The sequence below is a fragment of the Heptranchias perlo genome, chromosome 3, assembly GCF_035084215.1.
Source record: "Heptranchias perlo isolate sHepPer1 chromosome 3, sHepPer1.hap1, whole genome shotgun sequence".
Lineage (NCBI taxonomy): Eukaryota > Metazoa > Chordata > Chondrichthyes > Hexanchiformes > Hexanchidae > Heptranchias > Heptranchias perlo.
Window position 1 is genome coordinate 127,072,986 of NC_090327.1, and position 18,937 is coordinate 127,091,922.

Here is an 18,937-nt window from a genome sequence, read left to right on the forward strand (position 1 = left end):
CTATGCCATTATTTGGGGAGCTGTAGTATATGTAGCCCAATTATCAGAGTAACAGAAGGTGAAATTTGAACTCCATTTAATCCATTGAAGATTTTTTTAAAACACATTCTTTATGCTTCTAACTGCGATTCTCCATCCTTACTGGTACCCTCCCATGATGTTTTCCCAATTCTGTCTCCTATCCACTCTATCCACCACCAAGTTCCATTTTCTGGCCTCCCATCGTCCCTCCCCCCAACCACTTCCCATCATATGTATCAATTGAATCTTCTGTATCACAATAGCTCCATGGTATTCAGAAGAATAGTTTCACTACCTTTTCCATTATTACGTTAGCATTATGCTCTGAAATTCAGATTGCTTTTGTTATTGACATGCTTCTTTCTCTGTATCTATCTCTCTTTCTGCCCTCCCCACCATTGTGGACATTTACTAGGCAATATCTTGTGGTGACTACCTTAAAGAATCCGTTTTTTTGTTTGTTTTTCTTGAAAATGTTTCAACTTCCTTCGAGTTCTTGCTAGGGTACAGTTCCTTGTGTGTTGCGTGCTCTCTGATACCATGAGCCATGGCCGTAAGTGCTGGCAGGCTATTTGACCATGGGGAGAACATTAGAGCCGAGAATAATTCTTTCCTCCTCCCCATGTCTGCACGCGCTCTTTGCAGCTGGATAGCAATTAGATCTGTAAACCCTGATCAGTCTTCTTTCTCCCCACTCCCTCATTTCTTGACTTCTCCACATAGGTATGAGCTCATCCTTCCCGACCTCTCATCGTATGTTGTGTTCACCTGCTAAATCTCAGAGTCAGGGACTGCTTTGGGATTAGACTGCTTTCAGAACACTGCCTCCCATTAGGGTTCCCTGACTCATGGAGGGAGAGGTACATATTGGCAAGCCAGAAGGGGGAGATTGAGAAAGCCGGGATGCAGGGGAAGAAACAGCCTGTACAGATGTACCTGCTGCTCAGAGGTCTTTCAACATCAATTGAGTACTTGAGCATGCTAGTGTGCACTAACACTGAGCCTTTATTTATGGAAAGGGAAGAGAACAAGTCAGCAGAAACTTGCATATTAATACTGAAACCGCCTTCTAAGTTCCAATGTATTATATGTTTGATTGATAAGGCCACATTTTGATGCACAGCCTACCACGCTGAATCTTGCTACAGAACGTGATGTGGAGATGCCGGTGATGGACTGGGGTGGACAATTGTCAGGAATCTTAAAACACCAGGTTATTGTCCAACAGTTTTATTTGAAAATCACAAGCTTTCGGAGATTATCTCCTTCGTCAGGTGAGTGAGTGAATGAGAGGTTCTCAAATCGCATATCTTATATTAGGCTGGGACACCATCACACCAATCAAAGGTGTCGTTGGTGTTCAGACAGGTTAGCCACGGAAAACAGTAGGTCCCAGTATACTGAATACACAATGGGTCAAATTACAGAGAGAAAGAGAACCGAAAGGCAGAGAGAGAGAGAGAATGTCCAGTTGCATTAAAAACAGATAACTTTTTTTTCCTGCTGGTGGTGTTACGTGTAGCGTGACATGAACCCAAGATCCCGGTTGAGGCCGTCCTCATGGGTGCGGAACTTGGCTATCAATTTCTGCTCGACGATTTTGCGTTGTCGTGTGTCTCAAAGGCCGCCTTGGAGAATGCTTACCCGAAGATCGGTGGATGAATGTCCTTGACTGCTACAGAACAGCTAGCGTTATGATAGTGAAAGAAATGTGTTTTTCTTGTCCATAGCCAAGTGGAATTGCATTATCTTCAATTCAATCTTAACTTGAATATTAATCCATTTGAGTTTCCAGGTCAAAGAGATGAAGGGATAACACAATTTTGTACCTTGAGACACGGAACAATGAGGTTTAGTTTTGTGGAATCAAGGATTTTATATCTTTTCTTACCTCAGTTTTTAGTTTTTAGTTTTTAGTTGGTGGTTTTGCGATTTATTGTATAATCTGCAAAAAAAAAACATGGAGGCAATAATGGGAAAGATTTTTGGTGTTCTCTGCCAGGTTATGTGTCAATTCTTTTATTCATTTCAGAACGGCCTTTTATTTTAAGGTGGTCAATCCCTCTGAAATCTTTCCCTGCATGTTTATGTGCCATTGACTGATATTTTTACTTGTGTTGAAAAGGTCTCTTCATGTGAATTAAATCAATAATCACTTTAATGGGTGTAAATGGTCACTTTTTAAAGGAGTACTTTAAAGGAGGCTCATAAAATCCATACTTGTGAGCCTTCCCTTATAATCTGGCAGATAACGCGATGTAAAAATATCTCCAATGTACTTTGGATGTGATTTCCTTTTCAAATAATCTAACAGCCGTCTTGTATCAGGGCAGCTATTACCAATCTCTAGTTTATGTGCTAATTTTTATATGTGGGACTCAGAAATTACCTTTATATGTGCCTTGTACAAACCTCTTTTTAAAAGTACTGCCCAATGGAAAGGTACAATACTAATTAAATAAGATTTTAGTGAGAGTTACTGCTGAGCCCAGCAATGATATGGGTGAGAGCTGAAACTGACATCAGGCATCGGGGTTCAGCTGCTCCCAGCGTGGTAGACTGTGCATGATAGCACATCTGCACCTGATGCCAGACTAGGAAAGATTACAGCCATCGAAATATGTAGCACCGCTGTTGGATTACCATTTCACAGAGGATTATTTTTAATGATCAATGAGGGAGGGGTGTGACCCTGGCTGTTCTGCATTTCAGAAGCTTACTGTTGGTACACAGATAATGTTATAATGAGTATATTAATAATGCAAAACCATCATTACTAATTATGAAATATTTCACATCTATTTTATGAAATGTGAATTTCTGCATTCCATTCATGGTACATAATGAGATTCTACTTGCTAGCTGCTGACATTGTGTCTGAATGTATTCTCCATGGCAGTCTTGAATCCAAGCAGCCCCAGCTTTTTAAAAGGCCAGAGGGATTGCTAATTACCTGAGGAAAACCATTTTGATAAGATGCTTAATCAGTAAGAATGCAGCCCAAAAGACATTGTCAATTATGCATTCGCATCAAAAATACATGGTGAGCACGTCTCATCCCCACCCCGCCCCCTCCCCCTCCCCTGCCCCCCCTTCCCCCCTCCCCCGCCCCCCTTCCCCCCTTCCCCTGCCCCCCACCACCCCCCTGGCTAGCTGCCCATTGGAAGACACAAGGACAGGACAGGTCATCTGGCACCATTCTCATATCCATAATAATCACAGGTTCCTTTGTGGCATTAGCAAAGATCTGAGAACAGATTACCTTCCTTTCCTCTCAGGGAATGATAATTAGCACCAGACTCCTAAGTTGCAAGTTGTTGTTGTGGATTAAACAATCCACAACAACAACTTGCATTTTCACAGCGCCTTCAATGTCCCAAGGCGCTTCACAGGAGCGATTATCAAACAAAATTTGACACAAAGCCTCATAAGGAGCTATTAGGACAGGTGACCAAAAGCTTGGTCAAAGAGGTAGGTTTTAAGAAGTATCTTAAAGGAGGAGACAGAGGCAGAGAGATCTAGGGAGGGAATTCCATAGCTTAGGGCTTAGGCAGCTGAAGGCACGGCCGCCAATGGAGCGATTAAAATCGGGATGCACAAGAAGCTAGACTTGGAGGAGCGCAGAGATCTCGGAGGGTTGTAGGGCTGGAGGAGGTTACAGAGATAGGGAGGGGCGAGGCCACAGAGGGATTTGAAAACATGGATGAAAAATTTTTAAATTGAGGAGTTGCCGATCGGGGACCCAATGTAAGTCAGCGAACACAGGGGTGATGAGTGAACGGGAATTGGTGCAAGTTAGGATACGGGCAGCAACATTTTCAATGAGCTCAAATTGGGCAAAAAACAATTAACTGCTATAAGATCAGGAGTACTGACTAGAAGGAGTTACTGAGCCCAACACAGTGAGAAAGCCGATCGGACACATATATATAATAGGAAACAAAACTGCTCAAGCATCCCCTGTTATTGACTATAACCCTACTAATGTTATTTCAGACCCTTCACACTCTCACACCCAGTAACTCTTTCAAGCTAATTACTTTGATGACATTGTCAGTAGATGGCGTGGGATAATAATCACGAGCAGGAATCCCAGCTGATTTTCCCCGTCCGTAGCCCAATTGTAGCACCCCTACTGCTGACTGGGCTGAGATCAGCTAACTCAGCACAGGGCAAGGATCAAAACTGGACATTTCTTGATCTGAGGCTGATTTTCAAATCCCCCTTTCCTCAAACCCCCTCCACAGCCCAAGTAAAATTCAGGCCGTACAATGGCCAAATGCACCTGGCTCCAAAGGAGCTGAACCTGGCCCATAATTTCTGGTTCAGGTCATTACAATGGACCTGCGTAGTGCCTGCAATTGGGTGCACACCAAATAGGGGGAGGAGGTTTAAATGCTGCTGCAGGCCTGCCGGAGATTAAAGGACATCGCTTGCCTAGAAGTTAGCTGACAAGTCTGGCAGCAGCGCAGGAAGAAACAGGGTGCCTGATTTGAGGATAACAAAAATCTTGCTGCAGGAAGAGCACTCGGGAGGGATATTTCCCCAAGGTGGCCATGCCGCCTCTGAAAATCCATGACGCGAGCACATCTTGGTATAAATGATGAGATGTACCCACCCCCCCTTTCTCCACCAGATCTTCAGGAATCCAGGCCTTGATCCTGGTCTGGATCAATTGGGCGCTACAACTGCCAGAGAGTTGGTTGGTGTGTCTGGGCAGGTGGTACATGCGCTGACTGTACACTGGTTCTTGGAGAAGGCTGGGGGCATGAGACTTCGATGTTTGGAGTCCCTGCCACCTCACGGCTATGGCCATATGAGGGATGGGCGAAGCCTCAGCCCCCACAAGCCTGCACCCTGGATATCTTAGCTCCATCTACCCGCCTTGGTTCCATAACCCTTAATACCCTTTCCTAACAAAAATCTATCAATCTCAGTTTTGAATTTTTCATTTGACCCCCCCAGCCTCAACAGTTTTTTGGGGGAAGAGAGTTCCAGATTTCCACTACCCTTTGTGCGAAGAAGTGCTTCCTGACATCACCCCTCAACACCCTAGCTCTAATTTTAAGGTTATGCCCCCTTGTTCTGGACTCCCCCACCAGAGGAAATAGTTTCTCTCCATCTCGCCTATCAAATACTTTAATCATCTTAAACACCTCAATTAGATCATGCCTTAGTCTTCTATACTCAATGGAATACAAGCTTAATCTGGGCAACCTGTTTAACGTTCCCCAAACTACCCAACTCAACCAAATCTATGAGTCCTGATCAACAATGGGATGTCCTATAAGCAACGGAAAAACCCAAATTGTTTTTCACATATCAGATCTCCATTCAAAGACCAGGAGTAGCTCTCGCTCCAGCAGTCCTCCTCACACAGAAAATAGCGATAAAGAATTATAAATCATTGAATATTAATGCCACACATGATTCAAAGCTTATTACATCCTTTTTTCCTTTCTATCATTAATCATAAATCAAATTTCTGGGTAAAATAATAGGGACAAAATTCACTGTCATATTTTATGTGTTTATATATAATTCAGTTTTTTTTTGTTTTTTAAGCAGTTTTGATGAGCGACAACAACAACAACTTGCCTTAAACAGGGCCTTTAATGTCCCCAGGCAACCCATCTTTTAACTTCATGTGAGCAACACCATGGGAGATCAACCAACTAGTCAGCCAATCAGCAATGTATGCTGTAGACAATTTGCCCACCCACTTGACTAGAATTGATACATGGCATCAAGTTCACATGGGCTGGCTAGCAGGCACATATTCATAATAAATGAATTTGGATAAAGGACCAAGTTACCCAACCATAGATTAATATGGCTGGAATTAATGTTGCAAAGATGCTTTATGTCACAACAGGAGATTGCACACTGACTTAAGCATGAGACAAAACAACATTCAAAACTGCTCAGGGTCTCCTATTCAGCACATAGCACACTTCAACATTCAGGAGAGAGATCAAATTAAATTCTGATGCAACTATTGAGATGTGGCTGTCAAGTTCATTCTAACAATGCAGGCTTTTACCACTCATTAATCCTCCCTTCTTGATGTATCAGATTGCTCCTTTATGATAATATTTTTCAATCATAGGATGTCTTTTTACTCCTGCTCGAAATTTAATACATTTAAGATTTGAGTCTTTGATTCCATTCAGCTTTCCTGCTAATTGTACCTGAGAGGAAGGGGGCTCCAGTGAAGTGCTTTATTAAATAGAAAACTACACAATAAGATGGAAAGGACAAATCCTCCAGATCTAAGTGAGACTGTATATGAGCAATCTTCCTGTAATGAGATGGTTTGCATGTTATTTACATTTTCACAAACAAATCTTAAGAAGGCGCTGATGCAATAGTGTTCAATAAGTAAATTGTTTTTGAGGCTACATAAATTAATATATAATGATAATAGTAGACATTTCCATCATCATAAATTGGTTTAATTTTGTTTAAAATTGTACCATAGTTTACTTCTAGGATCATTTCTTACTCTGGGGTTAATATAATGCCATGATTTTTAGATCCATTTAGTCTACATATAAAACAGAAATGCCTTCAATATGATAAAGACAGCTTTCTTTGTTTCCAATATGGTATCAAAATTATGTATTCTGCTGAGTACATATGGTGCAGTTACATGAAGATTGATTCAAATCAATATATTATTCACATACAGATTAGGAGACAAAAAAGGGAGTGAAAACGATTGACATCTCTCTCTAGTGTTTCTCCCTAAACTCGGGTATTTGAACAGGTATTTGTTGGGTATTATCATTTCACCTGCCAGAAACAAATGTTTTGTATTCTAAAAATAGGGGATTAATTCCAAGTAATAATTTTTCATCCAGAAATGCTTAGTTGATATTGCAAAACTTCAGGCCATTTGGTATGATATACATGATCAAGCAGTGGCCACAATTGCAGGGTTAAAACATCTCCACCTGAATCCAGCCAACAAAGTAGTCACAAAAGTACTCAAAACAATGAATGACACCAATAACACCAGAGCCACAAGGTAATTGTTCCCATCCCATTCTGAGAACTAGAGAAGTTCCGCAAATAAGATTACTACAGACAAGTTCCCAACAACTTCTCCTTTGACTCCACTCATTTCCTCCAAATAAAAGGTGTTGCTATGGGAACCTGTATGGGTCCCAGTTATGCCTGCCTTTTTGTGGGACACGTGGAACGTTCTTTGTTCCAGTCCTACTCAGGTCCCCTCCCTCGCCTCTTTTTCCGGTACATTGATGACTGTATCGGTGCCGTTTCCTGCTCTCGCCCCGAACTGGAAAACTTTCTTCCCTTCCCTTCCCTCCCAGAATCATGATAGGGTCCCCATTGTCCTCACCTTCGACCCCACCAGCCTCCACATTTAACGTATTATCCTCCGCCATTTCCGCCACCTCCAGCGCGATGTCACCACCAAACACATCTTTCCCTCCCCTTTCAGCATTCCGAAAAGACCGCTCCCTCCGCGACACCCCGGTCCACTCTTCCATCATCCCAACACCCACTCTCCTCCACACGGCACCTTCCCGTGTGAGTGCAGGAGATGCAACACCTGCCCCTTCACCTCCTCCCTTCCCACAGTCCAGGGCCCCAAACATTCCTTCCAGGTGAAACAGCGGTTTACTTGTAATTCTTTCAATTTAGTAAACTGTATTCGCTGCTCACAGTGTGGTCTCCTCTACATTGGGGATTGGATTACAAACACAGATTGGGTGATCACTTTGCTGAACACCTCCGCTCTGTCCGCAAGCATGACCCTGACCTGCTGGTCTCTTGTCATTTTAATTCCCCTTCCCACTCCTACTCTGACCTCTCTGTCCTCGGCCTCTTACATTGTTTCAATGAAGCTCAACGTAGGCTCGAGGAACAGCACCTCATCTTTCGTTTTGGCACTTTACAACCTTCAGGACTCAACACTGATTTCAATAACTTCAGATCATAACCACTGCTCCCATTTTTTCGGTCAGCTAGTGCTGGTAATGGTTCTGCTGTTGCCATTTACAGCTACTCCTGACCAATCTTTTGTTTCTTAACCTGTCCCATTACCACCCTCCTTGCCTTGCACCATCATCCATTTTATCATTTAATCATTCATGCCCTCGACCCTATCACAGACCTTCCCTTTTGTTCTTTCCTCCCCTCCCCTCCTTCCCCCCCTTTCCCTGGCTCTGTACTTGCTTAAAAACTTTAACTCTTTTAACATCTTCCAGTTCTGATGAAAGGTCATCGACCTGAAACGTTAATTCTGTTTCTTTCTCCACAAATGCTGCCTGACTTGCTGAGCTTCTCCAGCATTTTCTGTTCTTATTTCAGATTTCCAGCATCCACTGTATTTTGCTTTTGATAGGCTGCTTTACATGAAGGGAACACCTAACATTCTGCATCATTGTGCTACTCAAGGAACATAAGGTATTATACATTATTATGTTCCAACATTATGAATCTTATTCCATAAAGCCAAAAGAAGAGTTACGTTGTAGTCCTCAAAAAAGAAAAGGGGCTTGATACTAACTATAGATTCCCAAAATGCAAAAGTTGGTCACACCAATCATCAAACAGTATGTGCAGAAGATAACAAAAGCAAAATACCATGGATGCTGGAAAACTGAAATAAAAACAGAAAATGCTGGAGAAGCTCAGCAAGTGAGGCAGCATCTGTGGAGAAAGAAACAGAGTTAATGTTTCTGGTCGAAGACCTTTCGTCAGAACTGGAAAAAGGATAAAGATTTAACAGTTTTTGAGCAAGTACAGAGCCAGGGAAAGGGAGGAGGGAGGGGAAGGGAGTGGCGGAAAGAACAAAAGGGAAGGTCTGTGATAGGGTGGAGGGCAGGAGTGATTAAATGACAAAAGGGATGATGGTGCAAGGCAAGGAAGGTGGTAATGGGACAAGTAAAGAAGCAAAAGCTGGGTCCAGAGGAGCAGCGGAACCATTACCAGCAGCTGCTGTCCGAAAAAATGGGAGCTGTGGTTACAATCTGAAGTTATGGAAATCGGTGTTGAGTCCGGAAGGTTGTGAAGTGCCTGATTAAAAGATTTAGTATGCTAGAATTATTCGCACCATTAGGATTGTTGGCATATATTACTCAGATACTAATGTAAGCTAACAATGTTAATGAACATAGCAGAATATGTTCCTGATGGTAAAGGTGCAAAATGAAGTCAAGAGGAGGCCTAGTTACATGTAAAACAATGGTGTATGTCATCTGAGGAAATGATAGTGAAACTATTTAAAATACTCCATAAGGAAGAAAGTTCATCTCCATGGTCCCTTGTCTGGGCAACTTAAAGAAAGTGTTTCTTAAAAATCTGCTAATACAGTAAAAATAGTTAAAATCCTATGTGCACAACACTTGCCTTCGTAAGCTGTTAACGTTATTTAGTAAAGTCACATGCACATTCAGGAAATCTTGTAAACCCTGCAGATTTAAATACATACGCATGTGTTATTCGCTGACTGATTTATATCTGCAGCAGTTGTTCTCCACTTCTAGCATATGTGCAATCTCATGTCATAAAATGCATAATGTCTTGACTGTCTTGACAGAAGAATCATCTTAATTCAGCTCCAAGTCTATCCCATCTTGGAGAACAGTGTTGAAATACAGGAGCCCAAAGAATATTCTGGGGAGAGGGAATCACCAGCAACCACTGAGCAGATACCGTGCAAGATGGGGGATTCACAATATCTCGCCGATGGACGGCAAGACCCATCATCAACGGTCACCAAATCCTCCAAAATGCCTTCGTTTTGGGGTACTATAAAAGTTCACAAAGGTCTTCGATGACAGACAAAGGGACACGTAAGCCACATTCGGCAGATGCTGGCCCTTTACCCTCCCAGAAATTCAAGGATGAAGGTATGCGTCTACTTATGCAGCCCATTGATGACATCTATGCCATTCACTCAAGTCCCCTGCAGGGGATCTAGGCCCAGTATCCACTTCTTCTGTGGCTGTGGTTGCTGCTGAGTCTACCACTCTGTGAACAATGGCTCCTCCCAAAGCTCAGAAGCCCATTCTTAAAACTGCAAATAGATATGGTTTACTTTTAATGCACTCCTGGTAAGCCACTTAGTTGTAAAAACAATCGCTACAAATGGCCCATCACTAGCTTCTTATGGCAAGTAGGGATAGGTAATAAATGTAGCCCTCATCCCATGAATAAATTTATAAAAGTAATATTGAAAACAAGCAAAACTAATCATAGATATTGTTATAATGATGTACTGTTTTTAAATCACTGTTTATCTTTTGCACATAATGCTACAGCATTGAATGGGATTACTATGGCATTACAGACAGTGCACAGAATAATGTATCATATTTTGTAGTCATTTGACAATTTACCTCAGACTGTAGTGAAGGTAACTAAATATATTTACATGTTGACTTTAAAGTCTAAATCAGTGTTTAGAGTATTCAGCGAGTCATACGTAGCACAAAGGAAGATGGTAGTGGTTGTTGGGGGCCAATCAGCTCAGCCCCAGGACATTGCTGCAGGAGTTCCTCAGGGCAGTGTCCTAGGCCCAACCATCTTCAGCTGCTTCATCAATGACCTCCCCTCCATCATAAGGTCAGAAATGGGGATGTTCGCTGATTGCACAGTGTTCAGTTCCATTCGCAACACGGCACAGAATGAAGCTATCCGAGCCCGCATGCAGCAAGACCTGGACAACACCCAGGCTTGAGCTGATATGTGGCAAGTAACATTCATGCCAGACAAGTGCCAGGCAATGACCATCTCCAACAAGAGTCTAACCACCTCCCCTTGACATTCAACGGCACTACCGTCGCCGAATCCCCCATCATCGACATCCTGAGGGTCACCATTGACCAGAAACTTAACTGGACCAGCCACATAAATACTGTGGCTACAAGAGCAGGTCAGAGGCTGGGTATTCTGTGGCGAGTGACTCACCTCCTGACTTCCCAAAGCCTTTCCACCATCTACAAGGCACAAGTCAGGAGAGTGATGGAATACTCTCCACTTGCCTGGATGAGTGCAGCTCCAACAACACTCAAGAAGCTCGACACCGTCAAGGACAAAGCAGCCCGCTTGATTGGCACCCCATCCACCACCCTAAACATTCACTCCCTTCACCACCGGCGCACCGTGGTTGCAGTGTGTACCATCTACACGATGCACTGCAGCAACCCGCCAAGGCTTCTTCGACAGCACCTCCCAAATCCGCGACCTCTACCACTTAAAACGACAAGGGCAGCAAGCACATGGGAACAACACCACCTGCACGTTCCCCTCCAAGTCACACACCATCCCAACTTGGAAATATATCACCGTTCCTTCATCATAGCTGGGTCAAAATCCTGGAACTCCCTCCCTAACAACACTGTGGGAGAACCTTCACCACACGGACTGCAGTGGTTCAAGAAGGCGGCTCACCACCACTTTCTCAAGGACAATTAGGGATGGGCAATAAATGCTGGCCTTGCCAGCGACGCCCACATCCCATGAACAAGTAAAAAAAAAATTACCTGCTAAATTATTCTCCTTGTTGAAGTACTCTTCTCACTTATGTCTCCAATGTTATCTATTCCCTCTCCACTCCAATCTTTCAATCTGATTTTATAAATAATTGATGCTGTTCAAGCTTTTGCGTATAATTGTAACAGTTTCTGGAATAGTCAGTTCCATGTGGGTTCCTTTTTCTCATGCATCCTACTGATTTAATATATTGTTGTCAAGGTTATCCCCACTTGTGAATATGAATAAGTAAGGGTATCAAGGAATACGGAGTTGAGGTACAGTTCAGCGATCTTGAAGAGAAATAAAGTGCAGTGGGGACTAGCAATCTAGTATTGTTTGAGTCCTACAGGGTGTGAGGCTCCTGCGAGTGCAGAGAAGTGCGGTGAGACTGTTACAAGAGGGAAATGTTCATTAAAATGACCTGCAGATTATATCACATTGCTGGTCGCGAGTTGTGGGAGATACCTGTCCTGTCACAACTCATGAGTCACACGTGGTGAGTTCTTGATTTCTATTTGGCTTTTAAGGAGGAGCTCGGTGTTTCCTCATCAGAAACACGTGCAAGTCTGACAGTCAATGCAGGCTACTCTTGCACACCTCCTAGTGGCTGGAAAAGAACAGCACTGGCAAAGGTCTTGAGTGGCGGGGGGGCGGGGGTCCACACATGCTCTGTTTAGGAGAAAAGGTACGCAAGGTAAAAGTAATTGAAAAATGAAGGGAGCATTTCTAGTTTTAAAAGAATTAAAGTCCTCAGACAGATCAGTGTAATATGTGAGGAAGAAACTGTGATTCAAAGACTTTTTTGTTGCATGTAACTAATATGTTATTTGCAGGGCTATGGGGAAAGAGCAGGGGAGTAGGACTAATTTGATAGCTCTTTCAAAGAACAGACACGATGGGCCAAATGGCCGCCTTCTGTGCTGTATGTTTCTATGATTCTATGTTCTGTATCTTAGACAATTATCTCTTCCCTAATACATATATCAGTCTTTAAAGAAGCCTGATTCATGACAGTTTGGGTGTATATATGATGGTTTAAAGTGAACAAGATGAATTTCAAAGAAGCATTTGCAATGTAATTTGACAATTTGACTTCCTTGAATGCATGGTAAACCTTTGACCCAAGCATTGATTAAATCCAGGGGGCCGGATTTTGCTGTGAGCGGTGAACGAACAGTGCCTGCCATTTGTTAGACTTGCACTTGCCCATAGACTTTCTATGGGGTTTTGCACGGCAAGTTACTGTCAACGGGACAGTCAAACGGCACGGCCCCCTCTACAGGGCATCTGGAACCTGTGTGAACAGGACAAGGAGCTGTGTATCTCCTTAACCAAACAGATTGAAGAATCGTTAATGAGCAGCGCAGAGTCTGAACCAGGAAGTGTAAGTTAGAATAGTGAATTCAATGTTAAATCAGGTATAGTAAGTGAAATAAAGAGAGGGAAAGAAAGATTGGATTAAGAGACAGAGATAAAAGAGACAGAAAAATAAAGTTTTAAAAAATGGTTTATGTTTTTTTTAAAAGTCCAACAATAATTAAAAGCTGAAGAAATGAGACTTGTAAAAGTTAGTTTTCAGTGCCAGAGGGGATGTTTGGCAGTAAATAAGACTTACCACACCGTTAAAAGGGTACTTACAATGGAATGGACAAGCCCTAACTTTTTTTTGGTGAATTTAGACCGTATCTATGAGGTAAGTACAGGAACTTCACGCCGTTCAATACATTTGAATGGTGAGTTAGACGGCGAGATGCCGTTTTTGTGCCGCTTTTGGAGGAGCAGGTATCTCGGACAGCAACTTCCGGATTTCTGCATTTAACTGCACGCGTGCAGTCGCCGGAATTTACTGTCCGATTTGCACATAAATACCAGTGAGCACTGTTAGCCTCGCCATTATTTGTACAGCAAAATTCGGCCTATCAAATTTACAGAAATGTGGCCCTACTCCTTGGAATGTGTCACAAGACTGTAATCAAGAAATCCGCACAATATTATAAACCATGAGAGCTGAGTCTGAGTGGTTTATAGACATGACTTGAACTCTAAAGTTAATTTATGATCCATGATTTACTATTGCCTGTTGTTTTTCTAATGCATATTGTTTGTGGGACTGATCATTTTTTTGAGCTGGTCTCATGTACTGTGTCCTTGACACAAGATAAAATTCACAAAAAAGCTTTAGTGCCTTAGGACCTCATCAAAACATTATTTCTTTTAGGTGCCCAGATGGCTCAGTCAATAAATGCACTGCCCAGAGTGCGACTGAGCCAAACAGACCAAGAAAGCTCCAGATTTGATCTCTAGCGTGTGCTAAGTTAGCTGTTTGCACTTTAGGCAGTGGTAGGAATACTACAACTGGTCTCAGTGCCACCGGGCCAGGCAGAGGACGATTCCAGCAGAATTCCCACTTTGGATTACTATTCAGTGACCCCCCCTGCTGGAAGCGGTAGCTTAGTGGTTATATTACTGAACTAGTAATTCCAGAGGCCTAGACTAATAATTCAGAGAAACGTGAGTCCAAATCCCACCGTGGGCAGTTTGAGAATTTGAATTCAGTTTAAAAAAAATCTGGAAATAAAAAGTTGGTATGAGTAAAAATGACCATCAGAAACTATCAGATTGTCGTAAAAACCCAACTGGCTCACTAATGTTTTTTAGGGAAGGAAACCTGCTGTCCTCACCCAGTCTGGCCCATATGTGACTCCAGTCCCACAGCAACATGGTTGACTCTTAACCGCCTCCTTGAAGTGGCCTCGCAAGGCACTCAGTTGTATCAAACTGCTAAAGGAATAACATGGACTGCAGCAGTTGAAGAAAAAATGCCACCAGCACCATCTCAGGGCAACTAAGGATGAGCAATAAATGCCGGCCTTGCCAGCGACCCCCACATCCTGAGAATGAATAATATCGAAGTGTGACTGTATGGGTGTTAGGTGAGGACAGGATTGGACTTGGCTGTGATATTCTCCATGGTACAATAGCCCACCAGCACACACTGTCTAGGATCACTTGGGTGAGGTAGCAAAGATGGTGGTGCCCACAAAGCCATACCTCGACAACAGTTAATGCCTTCAGAAGAGGGGAGAAAAAGTAATTCTTTATAAATTACTAGCCCAGATCTTACTGGAGTGGGACATCACGCAGCATGCGCTGTTAGTTAGACTTTTTCCTGCTGGAAAAATTTTCGCCTAGTGAGTTGCTGGAAGTCCAAACTGATAATGACGTGGTGAGGGGCAATGGGGTATCTGGGACCTCAGTGAACGGCAGGACCAACAGTCTGTCTCCATAACCTATTAGATTTAAGGATTGAGAAATAAACAGAGGAACAACGGAGGAGGAGGGTGAATTAGAGTCAAATCAGGTACAGAAAGAGAAATAAAGAGAGAGAAGGAAAGATTGGATTAAGAGAGAGAGAAAAAATAGCCAAAGGAAAAGTAAGAGAAAAATTTAAAATTTAAAATTTTTTAAATCTCTAAGAAGAATTTACTACATGCAGGAATGAGACTCAACAATTTGCATAGTTTCCTTTCTGGGCTGGAGAGGTTGATTGGCATTGCATTAACAATTATCACGTCGTTAAAAGGGTATTTAGCTGTTAAGTAGGAGACCTAACTTTCTGCGGCGATTTTAATTCGAGATTAATGTGTAAATCTAGCAAGTTCTTAAAAATAACAGGGAGGCTAAGGGCGAGATGCCACGTCTGCGAAGCAAATGGCGGAGCGGAGTAAATTGGCCAGCAAGTTATGGCGATTCGTAACTCTGAGCGTATCTCTTAATTCCCTGAACTTGCTGGCTAATTTGCGCATTAATAATGGCGTGTGTCGTAAACTTGCTGTTATTTTTCCAGCAAGATTTGGCCCAGTATTTTATGGATGATTGCCTAAAATTGTGATATTCTGTACATAGTGTACTATCTTTGTTGAAGGCAGACACCCAAAGGTATTGCCTAAAAAATTAATGAATTTATATATTAGATTAGAAAATTGGATTCTTTATTTTTTAAACCATATTCTAGATTTAGACACATACTTACTTCTATCAGTGTCACATTTTTTAGTAACATAATTTAAATCCAACAAGACCACCACTGTGAGCTGGATCTGGTATTTCCTTGCTGTTGAGGATGTTGGATCTGCTATGGTTAGCTAGAATCTAATACACTGTACATCTTAAGGAGGGTTTTAAGGGTGGAGAGGCTGAGGGGTTTAGGGAGGGAATTCCAGAGCTTAGGGCCTAGATGGCTGAATGCATGGCCACCAATGGTGCGGCTAAGGGAGTGGGGGATGTGTAAGGGGCCAGAGTTGGAGGAATGCAGAGTTCTCGGAGGGATGGCCAAAGAAGAAGGTATGGAGGAGATCTTTGAAACTAGGGAGAGAAGTTGGGAGAATAGGGTACAAAATTTCAGATGGCAAACATAAAGAGTGGTTGCTGAGTGTGGAGTGGAGGGAATGAAGAGTGGGGTCTTGTGTTAAAGAAGCAAAGGGTGTGTGCAGGGACTTAAAGCAGGAGGAGATTGCTAAGATGGGGTGAGGTATAGGGAACCAGACAAGCTTTGAGAGAATAGATGTGATGAGAATGTGAGTCTTAGTGCTGGTGAAGATTAGGTACATGGGAGTTGAAATTTGGGTGCGCCCATTTTCACAGGTGGCGCAGGGTTTCATCCCTGTGCCTGAATGGTGAGGCCTGAAGCGCCCCCAATATCAGGCCTTGGGCCTCATTTCATGAAGCCGGCGAGGAGCAAAGAGCCCACCGGCTAAGAGTGAACGAAGATCGGGCCACTGCTAGCATCACAGTGGCCCTTAAGTAATTGACAATGGGGTCAGAGAGATTGGAGTCCGGGAGGGGAGAGAGATTGGAGGCAGGGGTGGGGAGTGACGTCCCATGCTCTTTAAATGTGGGGTCGGGAGGAGCCTGCGAGCGACGGCTACCTCAAGGCAAACCAATCTTGCAGTGGGTGCCTTAAACAAACGTTAGGCACCATATTGGCATATGCAGCAGGACTAATGCCTATTTCAAACATGGGCACTGCATGACAATTTTTTTGTCTTTTCCCAATATGGCAGGCAGCCCCTCTCCAGCCGGAAATGTGCGCACGCTTCCTGCCCACCATATTGGTGCCTTAGTAGATCTGTTAGTGCCCGAAAAACCTGCAATGCACAGCTGAATATATAAACCGTGGTCTTTTGGATGAGTTGAAGCTCGCAAAGGGTTGATGTTGTGAGGCCAGCTAGAAGAACATTGACGAAATCAAGCTTTGAAGTGATGAAGCAGTAGATTCAGACCTTGACATCAGAAGGGGAGAAATAGGAAAGGGGCAGGCAATATAATGGAGGTGGAATAAAGTGGTTTTGATAATGAACTGGATGTGAAGGAGGAAGCTGAGGTTGGGGTTGAGTACGATGCAAGGTTCCACACTTCCTGATTCACCTTGAGATGACAGCTGAGGACGTTGGTGGATTTGAGGCCAGAGATTCTGAGGTGCTGACAGGAGCCGAATTCAGCTGGAGAAAGTTTTATCTCATCCAGGCTATTTGAAACTACGGCAAATGTCTTTGAGTCAGCGAAGGAAGCGGTGAGGTGGAACTGGCTGTTGTTCGCATACATGACAGCTATGGACTATGCAACAGATAGAAAAATTGTGCAGTTATGGCTCAGAGCCCAATTTGCAAAGCCAGTTTTAATGATTGGGACATGGAGGTGATGTGCTGGAGAAAATAAATGATATTTTTTAATGCCATGGGGCAGTCAAGTTGAATATAAGGCAAACAAAGAGCATGGCAATTCCAGAGAAGTGAATGTGCAATACAGTAAGAATGTGGAAAGAGGACTGGAAAAACTTTCACAACACAATGGAAAAACACTAAATTAAGACTACAACATTATTACAAGATTTCGACAAAGGAAAGACATAGCAATGATGGACACATACATATATGAGCACACGGGTGGTGAGTGGGTGTATATATACTGTATATATATGTATTAATATATAAAATATGTGTGTGAGTGCAAATTTAAAGGCTTGTTTATGCTGACTGTGATAGATCAATTTACGTACCCGTGCCAGAATACCCTGCCTTATTATGGAAGCGATGGGCATATAACACTTGTTCTCGCTGACAGTGAGAAATGTGAGACGGTGTGACCGGGCTCAAAAAAGGGCAGGATTGAGTACTAAATATTCCTGGATATAAGGTGTTCAGTAAAGATAGTGAAGGGAAGGAAAGAAAGGAAGTGGGGATGGCAGTATTGATTAAGGAGAATATTGCAGTGCTGGAGAGAGAGGATGTCCTGGAGGGGTCAAGGACAGAATCTATTTGGTTAGAGTTAAGAAAGAAAAGAGGTGCCATTACACTACTGGGTGTATTCTATAGGCCACCAACTAGAGGGAAGAATATAGAGGAGCAAATTTGCAGGGAAATTACAGAGAGGTGCAAAAGCTATAGAGTAGTGATAATTGGGGACTTCAACTATCCTAATATAGACTGGGATAGTAATAATAATAAGGGGCAAAGAGGGGGATGAAATTTTGAAATGTGTTCAGGAGAACTTTCTTGACCAGTACGTTTCCGGCCCAACGAGGAAGGAGGCATTGCTGGACTTGGTTCTAGGGAATGAGGCGGGCCAAGTGGAGCAAGTGTCAGTGGGGGAGCATTTAGGGAGCAGTAATCATAGTATCATAAGGTTTAGAATAGCTATGGAAAAGGACACGGACCAATCCAAAGTAAAAATACTCAATTGGAGGAGGGCCAATTTCAATGGGATGAGAACATCCATTGTTCTGGTCCGGGTAAATTGGAATCAAAGATTGGCAGGCAAAACTGTAATTGAACAGTGGGCGGTCTTTAAGGAGGAAATGGTTTGGGTACAGTCTAGGTACATTCCCACGAGGCAGAAAGGTAGGGCAAATAAAGCCAGAGCTCCCTGGATGACTAAAGAGATGAAAGATGAAATGGAGAAAAAGGACGCATGACAGAAGTCAGGTTAATAACACAAGTGAGAACCAGGCTGAATATAAAAAGTTCAGAGGGGAAGTGAAAAAGGAAATAAGAGGGGCAAAGAGAGAGTATGAGAATAGACTGGCGGCCAACATAAAAGGGAATCCAAAAGTCTTCTACAGGCATGTAAACAGTAAACGGGTAGTAAGAGGGATGGGGCCGATTAGGGACCATAAAGGAGATCTACTCATGGAGGCAGAGGGGATGGCTGAGGTACTAAATGAGTACTTTGCCAAGGAAGAAGATGCTGCCAGAGTCTTAGTAAAGGAAGATATAGCTGAGATACTGGATGGGCTAAAAATTGATAAAGAAAAGGTACTTGAAAGGCTAGCTGTACTTAAAGTAGATAAGTCACCCAGTCCGGATGGGATGCATCCTAGGTTGCTGAGGGAAGTAAGGGTGGAAATTGT